The 12,889-nt window shown below is 37.9% G+C and overlaps 1 long non-coding RNA gene across 4 annotated transcripts in view; it reads right to left on the bottom strand.

Annotated features, from left to right (window-relative positions):
* Positions 1 to 12,889, bottom strand: part of LOC116507954 — a 77,907-nt gene that overhangs the window by 26,034 nt on the left and 38,984 nt on the right. For 3 of the 4 annotated variants that reach the window (XR_004255251.1, XR_004255252.1, XR_004255254.1), the window contains exons 2-4: positions 8,606 to 8,660; positions 7,178 to 7,270; positions 4,748 to 4,810 (exon numbers count right to left, since the gene is read on the bottom strand). This is a non-coding gene — a long non-coding RNA (uncharacterized LOC116507954). Of the gene's footprint in view, positions 1 to 234; positions 598 to 4,747; positions 4,811 to 7,177; positions 7,271 to 8,605; positions 8,661 to 12,889 lie in introns of all 4 variants that reach the window. The other variant, XR_004255253.1, reaches the window with a different exon arrangement.

Here is a 12,889-nt window from a genome sequence, read left to right as displayed (position 1 = left end):
TTATGTTGATGATAAAGTAGAAAGAATGTTCATCCTTAAAGCTGATTAGCTATTTTGCCAGGGTTAGTTGAATGACCAGAATAATGCAAAATGATGGTGGAGAAACATTATAGAAAACTAAAATATCAGCATTGTAAAATGATTTGAAATGAATTTATTTAATTCACATAATACTTTCAATTTATAGGGCAGTGTTTCAAATAGCAATAGCACTCAGACTTATATACTACTTACAGTGCTTCTAAGAGGTTTAAAGAGTCAGCGTATTACCCCCATCAATTTGGGTTCACATTTTAGGAAGGAAGGAAGGCTGAGTCAACCTTGAGTCTGGTGAGATTTGAATTGCCAAATTGCAGGCAGCCAGCAATCAGAAGAAGTAGCCTGCAGTAGCCACTCTAACCACTGCACCATTGTGGATCATCAAATGTTGGGTTTATTAAGCCAGTAATTATATCACAGCACTGATCAGTTTTGTTCCAGAAAGTTGCAGTTAGTAGTCTTGTCTTTTCATATCAAAAAACTAATTGCCACAGCATTTCATGAACAGGATAAGCTTGCCTGGGATCAATAGACCTGATGAACAGCTATTGGTTACTCCTAAACAAAAACAAGAAGCAAAATACTCAGTTGTGAATCTTGTTGTTGTTGTTTAATCATTTAGTCAAGTCTAACTCTTGGTGAGTTTATAGGCAAGTGCTCTCTATACTATCCTGTCAGGCACAGATTCTTTCAATTGTTGGATATTCAACTTTCTATCAGATTTTATGTTAGCAAGCCAGCATGTCCAGAGGTGGGTTTCTGCCAGTTCGCTCCAGATTGGGCGAACCAGTAGTGGCGGTGGTGGGAGGCTCCGCCCACCCACCCGGACACTTCTGCTCATACGCAGTGTTGCGTGAGCGCGTGCATGGGTGAACCAATAGCAAAATAAATTGAAACCCACCACTGAGCATGTCCTTTGCTTGCCGCTTCTTCTTGTTCCCCTAACCATTCTTAGCATCATTGCCTCCTCCAATGAATTTGCATTCATAACATGGTCAAAGCAAATCAGACGTTGTTCATTTGCAAATCATCAATGTCCAAAAGAAGGATTTTTTTGAAACCCCTGGAGGACCTTTGAAATGCGGGTTTCTATTCTGATACTTTCAGAATAGCACATCATGCACAACATAGGGACAACATAAGGCTTCATTCAAAATGATTTGCATAGCTCCACTTAAGACACAACTGAGTTGGCTCTTGGACATCAGTTCTGTTCTCTTATATCTTCACCGTATGTAAAATCAGGAATAAACTATCTCAAAAGAGCAAGCAAGGCCCATGCAAAGACCTGGAAGGCTTCTAGGAGAAGTGATGGAGACATCCAAGCTTTCATTATGTGGCCTCAACCAATGCTGCATCATTGTGCATATTCCTTGTTGCATATTGTTTGTGAGGAACTACGTTTCTAGAAGTAATATTACCATAGGTTGACATCATCGTAATTTTGCCATTGCTCTTGATGATATTTCATATTTAAACCCATTTTATTGACTTGTATGATTTATGAATTCATATTATTTATTCTATTTCATTCACATATATGTCCACTTTACTAATTCAACATCTCCCATTTATTCAGCAGCCATTTTTATCTGTCCTTTGATAATAGGTTTACACAAAAATTATGGAAGCCTCTATGACCATCACGGTAATAAATTATAGCTAAGTTCTTTAACCATGACTTCTATAAGTTACTTCTATGGGAATTTATTCCCCCATATCAATCTTTGGCTTTATATTCTGGGAAGCTTTTAACCTTATTTCATTGAGCTTTCTCATTTTTCATCTCCTTGTCATCATGCTACTGATAAATGTAGACCCTCTAGAATTTTAACATTTGCTGGTCACTCTCACATTGTTTATATTATCTTGTCCCTTTGGGGCAATAGCAGACCAATGTTATAACAACAAGCTAACCCTGATATGCAAATATGGGCCATCTGCTGGTCAAACTCTAAGTAACCGTATGCACATTAAGCACTCATAGTCACTGTGTGCTTGATAGTTCTTTAAATAAAAATAGTTCAAAGAACTGTGGCTCACATCAGACTGCTGCCTCATAAATAAACTTGGTCATCTCCTATCCACTCAAAAAATTAGAAATTGATTCAGATTACCTTCAAACTGAAACTTCTGAATGCAGCAAAGGATATAAATGAAATCCTTGATGGGGCACTTAGATATATTTTTAAAAGATTTTTCAACAGGGAAACTGTTTCTTTAAATCTTACATCGATTAAATTTACCTTAAGAAATAATTATGCCAGAAAAGTTTATATTAAAATGGTGGCGAACCAGAGGTGGGTAGCTTCTGATTCGGCTCGGTTTGGCCAAACTGGTAGTGGTGATTTGGCCTGGGTCGCAGAACCGGCAGTGACCCAGGCCAGCCATGCCCCCGAACCGGTTCCCTGGTCTATTCTCCCATTGATGGTATGTTTCTGCACATGTGCAGAACAATTTCAGTCAACTGTGCATGCACGAGCAATGTGTGGTGGGCGTGCATGTAAGCAAAGTGAGCAGCCATGCACAAAGCATGTGCAAAGCAAACCGGTACCAATCAGTACAGGAACCCAACCCTGGTGGAGAACAACAGAAGAGAAAGTTACATACAAAACCTTGACCTGTTAATGAAAGTTCTTAACAAGAAGCCGAGAGTTTGGAGAGGGCTTTTTCCAAGAATCTATTTAAAAAGCTGAATTAGGACACAACTTTACTAACCCAGATAGTACAATTCTGCAGTTTTACTGAACATTCATCCCAATTCTCTATCTACCCCAAAAATTAGCTAGAGCAGATACTAGAGACTGATTTTTTGAAGTTCATTAAATTTTGCTGCTGTCCACAAAGGTTGTAGGTCTCCAAGACTCATGGCTGCAAAGGACAAATATCGTCTGAGATTTTGGATACAACTCTAAGGTTGCCTGTACAAATTTTACTATCTTAAAAAACAGCAACAACATTGTGACATGGCTGAATGGAATCAGAATATTTATGTAGAAGATTTTTTTCTCCTTCATTCATTGCCTTTATATCCTTATTAGCACTCTTTCCCCATTCAAAGTTATTGATAGAAAGGTACGAGACATTGTTTTCCTGCCTACTGGCATTCTTCCAAGAGCTTTCCAAGGGAGAAATAGTCACGCTCATAAGGGTCTTTTCTGTTTAAAAAGTGAGACATATTTTATCCTTCACGTTCCTGGCATGGACGCAAGTGAACAAAAAGGTACAAAATTAATAAGGGATTGATTTTTTTTTTTAAAGAATCACAGACACACAGCCATATCACAAAACAGTCGTATAAACAGATCTTTCATTTCAATATTTCCAGCCTTAGAAGAATATATTAAAAGCCCAGAGTCAAGCAAGAACAAAAGAGATTATGGAAAAACTGGGATTTAGGGGTAGGGGAGAGTGGTAGAAATAATTTTAATCATGCTTCTTCGTGGAAAGGGAGAGTTAAGTTTAATCATGAATGAGGTTGCATTTCTTTGTTCGGGATGGTTGCATAACTCAAGGTTTTCCTCTGGGCTTGCAGGTCCTGCTCAAAGAAGAGGTGGCAGGTGCCATAGATTCACCAAGTGCATCCATGCCTGTCTTGGTCACTCATCCCTTAGTCACCTGGCTTGTAGACTATTGCAATACATTCTGCATGCAGCTGCCAGGAAGGCCATGCTGAAGCTGAAGCTGGTCCAGAATGCAACGGCATGGGTAGTAATCCACACTCATGCAACATCAACGTGTTGTGAATTGCACTGGTTGCCAGTTAACTTCTGCATGCAATTTATAGTACTGATTTCTTCTCTAGAAACCAGGGGTGTCCAACCTTGGCAATTTTCAGACTTGCGGATTTCAACTCCCAGAATTCTCCAGCCGGCATGCTGACTAAAGAGTTGAAGTCCGCAAGTCTTAAAGTGGCCAAGTCGGACACTCCTGCTATAATGCCTTTCATGACACAGGGCCTGACTGGATAAAGTAGTTTCTACTCATGTGATCGGACACAGTGGTCATGCTCTGGGTGATATTGATCAAAAAATGCCATATAATGAGACATCTAAAAAGTGGGCCTTCTCTGTTGCAATACACTGGAATAACATTCGCCCAAATATTTGTATAACCCCTGAATTTTGTTCAAGCACATCTTTAAATAGTGACTTTTCCCCCAGGCTTTGAGCTAGAATGGATGGCAGATCTCTTATGGGAGTATGTACATTAGGTTGTATGTTTTGTTACCCTATCTGGCTGTTATTCTTTCTTCTTCATTATATTATTTTTGTACTGCTTTTATGCTATTCAGAATCTGTGAAGTTGAGCAGCCTTGTAAATTTGATAAATAAATAAAACTAACCAAATGACAAAGGCTCTTCCTTTTGTAAAAGCTGTAGAATTACTCAGGCATTACCTTCAACAGGGAATCAATACTAACCATCCCTTCCTGTTCTTTTCCCTAGTGGTGGTGGTGATATAACAGAGAAACTGTCCCTGGGCATGCAGTGGAATTGCAGCAAGGAATTTAAATAAACATGGGTGTCCTGAATAAATACATTTACAATCTAAGTATCTTTAAATACCAATGGAAAGAAGTCACAACAGGACCCGGGGGAGGTAAGTGATAGCAAAGTGAACATTTAACAACTGTGAGATGAAGAAGCCAAAGAAGAGTTCAACACACATTGACATCCCATGCTAATGCAATTTTAATTTCTCTTACTTTTAGGTCATGAGAATAATTTCACTTCATTCTGCATTCCTCAGACTCTGCATGGGACCCCTTCTGGGAAAAGATATAGATAAGTAAAAAAAGAAGTTCAGAAAGCAGCAAGATGAAAGGACTATACGGGAAAGAACTGGGAAGAGTCAGCCCTTAAGATAGAGATCTGAATGGATATAAATTAGCACGTTAAATATCTGAAAAGCTGCTATATGGAAGAGAAGACAGGTTGACTACTGCTCCAACATTCAAGTTTAAATCTAATAGTCTTAGACAGAGATAGCAATTTACACTTATGCATATATACAATTTCACAATGTTTACAGCCCTAAGAGGTTTACAGAGTCATTTTATTCATCTTATCAATCTCAGAAAGATGGAAAGCTGAATGAATTGAGCTGATCAGGATCGAACTGCTGACAGTGGGTAGAGTCAGTCTGCAATACTGCATTGTAACCACTGTGCCACCATGATGCATGTCTTCCAGACATTAGAAGAATTTTTAAAAAATTGCAAAGGAACCAAACATCTAGAGTAGCGGTGTCAAACTCAAGGCCTGGGGACCAAATCTGGCCTGTGGGGTACTTAGATCTAGCCTGGAGAGTCACCCTGGAAACAGTGAAGGACTGGCCCATGGTGCCTCTGCCTGCCAAAATGGAGGGTTGCAGGAGCTGTTGCAGCCGAAAACGGAGCTCACGAGAGCTGCATGCGGCTCTCCCGAGTTCTGTTTTCATTGGCAGAGGATTGCAGGAGGCTGACACAGCCAAAAACGGAGCTTGGGAGCCCATTTTCACTGGCAGAGTGCTCAGCCCACCACAGGCAGCCCTGACACAAGTGATGTTAAGCTGGCCATGCCCACCTTGGCCACGCCCAGCCCCCTGAGGTCAAACACAACCATGATGTGGCCCTCAATAAAATCAAGTTTGACACCCCTGATCTAGAGAGATTGAGAACTTTCCTACATTTTATGAGAATCCTGGTCAAGCATCTATTGTGGACATTCTTATCCAGGTTTTAAGAAATGTAAAACATATTTCTTTTTATTTAAGAATGAAATTAACTCAACAAAACATTGAGTGTCCATTATATTTCTCTAAGAACATTTAAGAAGGCTTGGACATAGCTTTTTTATTGTTCTGGCATTGAAAGATATTTAAGGGTTCTTCAATTCATAAGTTTTAGTCTTGTCCAAACACAGATTTGTTTATCTTCATATCACAGCATAGGCTAGTATAGCTTTGTAAATAAATATAATAGAAATATAAACGTGTGGTTAAGCAATATTCTTAAAATAGATAATTTGCAGTTTATGTATTAGCAGTTTGACGCTACTCAACCTAAGGCTTGGCGCAGAGGAAAATGTTATGTAAATGGAAAGAGACTTATTCCCCTGATATTGAGGAATGGATTCAGGCTATGAATCTATTTTTAAAGTTTCTATGTCCTAAAAATGAGAAGTTAAAGGAATATACTTCCATATGGTCTACATTTAATAAGCTAAATTGAACTAATTTTATATTGATACTAAACAGAGTTTATATGATTTTTTAGAATAGTATGCCTTTTTACTTTTTGTTGTTTAATTTATATTTTTTTGTAAGAAGTTTTTTATTTTTCCTTTCAAATTCATTCTTAGATATACACTATATTGCCACTATATTGCCCAAAGTATTTGCTCACAATTGATTCTGATTATGTGGATGGGTGAGCGAATACTTTTGGCAATATAGTGTACATTTTTATAATTGTTATTTAACATATGTCAATTCATATCATTTTTCCGCCTATATATTTACATTTTGATATTTTCTTATTTCCCCTCCCCCTATTTTAATCATGTGTCATCTGAGATATTTATTTCATGTTTTGTTCCTTTTTCTTTCTATTTATATCTTTTTTTCAAGCCACTCATAAAATTGCCCCCATGTCCTGTAGTACACTGATTCCAATTTGTCCTTTATTTTCAATGTAAGCCGCACAGTCTAATATCTTGTTTATTATCCCCCCTTCCAATGTGATTTTGTCTGCTTTCCAATTTTGTGCAAATACAATTCTAGCTATTATTTGTACAATCAAATACGAATCTTTTTTACATATTTTTCTGGTAGAATACCCAATGTTTAATTTATTTTAATCACCACAAAACTGGTAGGGTTTTTCCTCACTGTATAACTTCTACTATATTGTATTCTGATCAAATAATCTCAACATAGTAAAATGACCATTCATCTATCAATTTCAGCCCTGAGCTCCAAATATTTTCCATTATTGGTAGTGATCTATCAATTAGAAATAATCACATTCCATCTACACATTTTATGCAAACTATGTTAATTATAGCTATAATTCAAATATAAATGATGTGAAACAGAATTGTCTGCCTTGTGACATGTGTTTGTTTGCTTGTTTGATTGATAGATTTTATCTTACCTTTATTACTTTTAAGCAAGGAAAAACCCTTGCTACCAAATGTGTCCTCGGAAGCCATCCTCAATTGAGCTAGTGATCATAATTCCCTTTGCCCTGAAGATAAAGTAGTCAGTGTGACCATTAAAAGGAAGACAGCTGTATAAAAATTCTATTCTGGCAATCCTTGCACATCTCCATGAAAAAGTTTTTCCAAGATGAGATGAGATGAATCAAAATGACAATGTTTATCTATGGTGACAGCAAGACACACTTACAGTAACCAGTTTAACTGTGCTCCGGGGAGAGGCAAAAATACAATAGATGATAGATGATAGATAGATAGATAGATGATAGATAGATAGATAGATAGATAGATAGATAGATAGATAGATAGATAGATAGATGATAGATAGATAGATAGATAGATAGATAGATAGATAGATAGATAGAGAAAGAAAAAAAGAAAGAGAAAGAAAGAAAGGAAGGAAGAGAAAGAAGGAAAGAAAGAAAGAAAGAAAGAAAGAAAGAAAGAAAGAAAGAAAGAAAGAAAGAAAGAAAGAAAGAAAGAATACAAACAGACAAGCAGACAAACAAAAGGGCAGGAAAAGTGAGGGGGAGTACAAACCTTGTTTAAAAGGCATCCATCTTAAATTGCAATGCCAGGGTGCATCAGGAGCAATATACTGTTGGGCACACCCAGGGAACTTTGGTTAAATGCTTCCTTGCATGACCTCTTAGAATTTAGTTAGAATTTTTCAGGACATTCTCAGGGAATGTGAAGTTGACAATCAAAGGCTGATTCACATACACCATACCATACCTGCATGCATACTTACGTACTCTCTCTCTCTCTCTCTCTCTCTCACACACACACACACACACACTATTTATTTCACCTGAAGATTGAATTTCATTTGTGGAAAGACCCTAGAGGTCTGGGGACTATGAAAGATTTTGGTTCATATTGTAGTCACTGAATTATGAATAACATACAATATGTCTAGGGCTCAATTTGGGAGGGTTGCCAAAGAGATGAAAGAAAATTGCACAGTGTGGAATGTCCACAGTGTATTAAATTGGATGGTTAGTTGCTCTGCATGTGGTGTTAAGGTTTGAGGGACACAAGCATATAGTATGTATATACATGCATACGCACATCTGTACATCTGCACATCTGCATGTATGTACACAGCACCCAGGGACAGGAGAGGGAGATTCTCTAGACAACCCTGGGAAAGCATATTAAACTTCTGGACATTCAAATACTTTTATTGTAAATTATAGAGTTAAATTTATTCAGCCCAAAAGGCTACTTCATGAGCCTTTGGCTAAGGCTAAGGGACAATGTAAAGGATTTATTTACTCCAACATATTTCATTTCTTGCACTCTCCTCCTACAATATGAATTCCTTGAAAGGTAATAAAAATAGACCAAAATTAAATATTTACCTGTTTACCTGCTTCAAGACTTAGTCTAGTTAGAAAGTTAAGTCATAAATATATCCTATAAAATAAATGGAACATATTAGTCACAACAAATAAAGTTGCAGTAACTTCAACCAATCTCAGGTAGAGCATCCATCTCTAATGAGTTAATAAATGAGTTATTAGCAAGTTCATAAATGATTTATTCAGCAACTTATTTTCCTGAATGACCACTTATGAAGAGAGGGAAGAGAAATTGCATCACTCAGGCCCACTAAGCTTTTTGCTATAAATTTTTATTGCTGTGAACATTATACTATTTTAGCTTTAAATCCAAAAACATGGAGAAAGGCAGCAGAGAAGACCTCTCAGTAGACCAGTTGTGGTTCACTGATTGCTGGCCCATCTTTTAATCTAAGCCATCTAGGTTACTAAAGTGATTACCCTTCTACCCAATCATTTCAAAAGATGGATTTCTGTCTCTCTGTCTGGATATAGCAAATTGGAAAATCATTAATTACCAGTAACATTTCAAGCCAAGGGCAGTCTCAAATTTCCTGAGGTTTTAAATGTCTAAGAAGAACATAGCATGCTGTTTAAATGAAATCTCAAGTAGATTATCTCTCTCTGCAAATGTTGTTTTGGAAAGAAGTACTAAATATGGATATTAAATGTATTTCTACTCAAGACTTCAATATGTCTGTACTGGACATAGATTGTCTGTGCATAGGTATATAATTCATTCTTGTTTTAAATACTTTGGGAATTGATTATTTTTAACATATTATTATTATTATTATACAATTGTATCACAGCGGCCAGTTGTTTCGCCGGATTTGGCATTGGTTACTAGTCGGGCCCCACCCAGGGGCCTAGGACGTCGTAACGTATTTTTGTAATATGCGTGCAGATCCAAGCAGTGCGGCTTTTTGCATTTGACTGATGGTGATTTTGTCAATTTTTAACTGTTTTAAATGTAATTCCAGTGCTTTTGGAATAGCACCCAGTGTGCCAATTACCACTGGAATTATCACTGCTGGTTTGTGTCATAGTCGTTGAATTTCGATTTTTAAGTCCTGGTATCTTGCGATTTTTTCATGTTCCTTCTCGGCGACCCTGCTATCACCTGGTATTGCGATGTCTATGATTGTGACCTTATTTTTCTCAACCAGTGTGATGTCTGGTGTATTATGCGCCAGTATTTTGTCGGTTTGTATATGGAAATCCCACAAGATCTTGACCATCTGATTTTCGGTGACTTTTTCAGTCTGATGTTCCCACCAGTTTGTTGCTGTTTTAATATTATAATTTTTGCACAAATTCCAATGGATCATTTGTGCTACTGAATTGTGCCGCAATTTATAATCAGTCTGGACGATTTTTTTACAGCAGCTGAGTATGTGATCAACAGTTTCATCAGCTTCTTTGCAAAGTCTGCATTTGGCATCATCAGAGGATTTTTCGATTTTGGCCTTAATGGCATTTGTGCGGATAGCTTGTACTTGCGCAGCCAGGATTAGTGACTCTGTTTCTTTCTTTAATGTACCTGTTGTTAACCATAACCAAGTTTGTTCACTGTCCACTTTATCTTTTATTTTTTCCAGAAATTGGCCATGCAGTGCTTTGTTCTGCCAACTCTTCATTCTTGACTTTATCGCATCTTTTCTGTATTCTTGTTTCGTCTGTTGGGCCTTCAGTAGATTTTTGTTCTTTACTTCGATTAATAGATGTTCTTGACTTTCTTTTAAATAATCAGCCAGTGCATGTTTTTCTTCTTCAACTGTTTGCTTCACTTGTAATAATCCTCTGCTACCTGATTTTCAGGGCAGATATAGTCTATCAGTATCACCACGTGGATGTAAACTGTAGTGCATTGTCATTAGTTTCCTGGTTTTTCGGTCCAAAAGGTCCAAATCAGCTTGTGTCCAGTTAACTATACCAGCTGTGTATCTTATAACTGGTATTGCCCAGGTATTTATGGCCTTGATTGTATTTCCACCATTCAATTTAGATTTCAAAATTTTCCTAACTCTGTTGGTGTACTCTCGCCTGACAATAGTTTTTACTTCTCCATGCTTGATGTTATCCAACTGCAGAATGCCTAAGTATTTGTAGGCTTCATTTTCTTTGCATTTAATTAATTGGCCATTGGGCATTTCAATTCCCTCACATGCAGTGATTTTGCCCCTTTTTATGGATACATTATTATTATTATTATTATTATTATTATTATTATTATGTGGTTAATCTTTGGTGAGATTCACAGCCTTTGGGGCTGGTTGATAGCTCAACAGCTCGAGTCCTAACCAAGGACCTAGGAACTGTTAAGGTAACAGTTAAGGATATAAGCTGTCCCAAGTAGGGTGGTTTTTTGTAGAGTCAGAATGTTCAAGTCCGATAAATTTAGAATTTCCAAATAGCAAGGTAGCCCTTTAGATATTGCTCCAAGGGCTCCAATTACAATTGGGACAACACATGATTTCTTTTTCCACAGTCACTCAACTTCAATTTGCAAGTCCCAGTACTTTGTGGTTTTTTCTTGCTATTTATCTTCAATTCATGCATCTCCAGGTATTGCAATGTCAATGAACCATACTTTTTTCTTTTCAACTATTGTTATGTCAGGTGTGTTGTGGGCCAAGTGCCTGTCAGTCTGAATTCTTAAACTTTGTATTATTATTATTGTTGTTGTTATTGTTATTGTGTTAATTAACACAACCAATGCACCGCTATAATTTTCACAACTGATTTAACATATTCATGCTATTTGATGTTGGAAGAACATAATATTAGCTTAAGAACAGAAACAGTGCTCTGATAGCCCCCTAATCCAGCTAGTCCCTTAGTTTGTTCTCAAAATAGCCAACCATCTGCACAAGGAAACCCAGTAGTTTCCCAGTAGATGACTTCAGATGCGGTCACACCATCATCAGTACTAAATGCATTGATTCCTGTGACTTTCATGAATTGGTCCAATCACACATATACACATATACACACACAACACACACACCTTTTTTGACACCAACCAAGCTGGTAGTCAGCACCACATCTTATGGTAGGAATTCCAAAGTTTAATTACATGTTGTATAAAAAGCAAAATCCTTTTCTTTCTGTCCTATATTGGGAAGGAAAAAATAACTTTTCCTTATTCACTTAATTGTGTACATCACAATCATGCCCTCTTTAATTTGTCTCCTTTCTAGGCTAATAAGTCCCAAATATCAAAACCTTTCCTCATATGGAAGCTTCTCTAGCCCCTCTGGATCACATTTGTTGACTTCCTCTGAACTTTCTCTAACTACACTATATCCTTTTCTAGGTTCAGCAATCAGCAATCAACATTCCAGATGCAATTGCATTGTTTATTTGCATAAGGGTATTGTGATATTGGCACCGCTATTTTCAATACTATTTTTGTTGGTCTTTTTTTTTAATAGCAGATTCATGCTGAGTCAACACCTTCATTGAACTGTTTACCATTATTTCATGATCCCAAAGTGCTTTTTCAGAAGGCAACTGGACTTCCTGTTTTTGTTTTTTTCAAATCGCTACAGACATTATTTCAAGATCTTTTTCCCCATAAGTCATTACTAATACTTAGTTGGTATGAGCAGTTAGGATTTTTGATACCGATTTACATTTGCTCACATTGAATGTAATCTGCCATTTTGATACCCTCTGCCTTAATGAGCATAAATCCCTTTGGAGCTCTTTGTAGTACTTCGTCATTTTTAATATTCTGAAAAATTGAGTGTAATAGTAAGCATGGCTATCCTATTCCCACCCAATTCCAGATCCCCTCGCTCCTCGAGTCGGTAGCCGAGCTGGCAATTGAGTTCCCCAGGCTTATGGTCCTAGGGGATATCAATCTGCCTTAGCTCAGTGAACACTCTGATGGGACGCAGGAGTTCATGGCTTCCATGACAGCCATGGGCTTGACCCAAGTAATTCGGGGCCCAACCCACTCAGCGGGTCACATGCTCGACCTCGTATTTCTCTTGGAGCAGTGGACTTGTGATCTTGGTCTGAGGGGTAATGAGATCATACCCCTGTCGTGGTCAGACCACTGCCTACTGAGGCTTGACTTTCGGAGACCAAACCCCCACTGTAGGGAGGAGGAACCGACCAGGTGGTTCTGCCCTAGGAGACTGATGGACCCCTTGAGGTTCCAGACGGAGCTTGGGGTTATTCCTGATACCCTCGCCCACAGTCCGGTGGAGACTCTGGTTGCTGCCTGGAACTCAGCAGCGACGGAGTCTCTTGACCGGATTGCGCCACTACGGCCGCTCCGAGGCAGTGGATTCC

This window comes from Thamnophis elegans, chromosome 4 (assembly GCF_009769535.1).
Source record: "Thamnophis elegans isolate rThaEle1 chromosome 4, rThaEle1.pri, whole genome shotgun sequence".
Lineage (NCBI taxonomy): Eukaryota > Metazoa > Chordata > Lepidosauria > Squamata > Colubridae > Thamnophis > Thamnophis elegans.
Note: the sequence above shows the minus strand (reverse complement) of the source record. Positions and strands in the feature narration are given on the sequence as shown.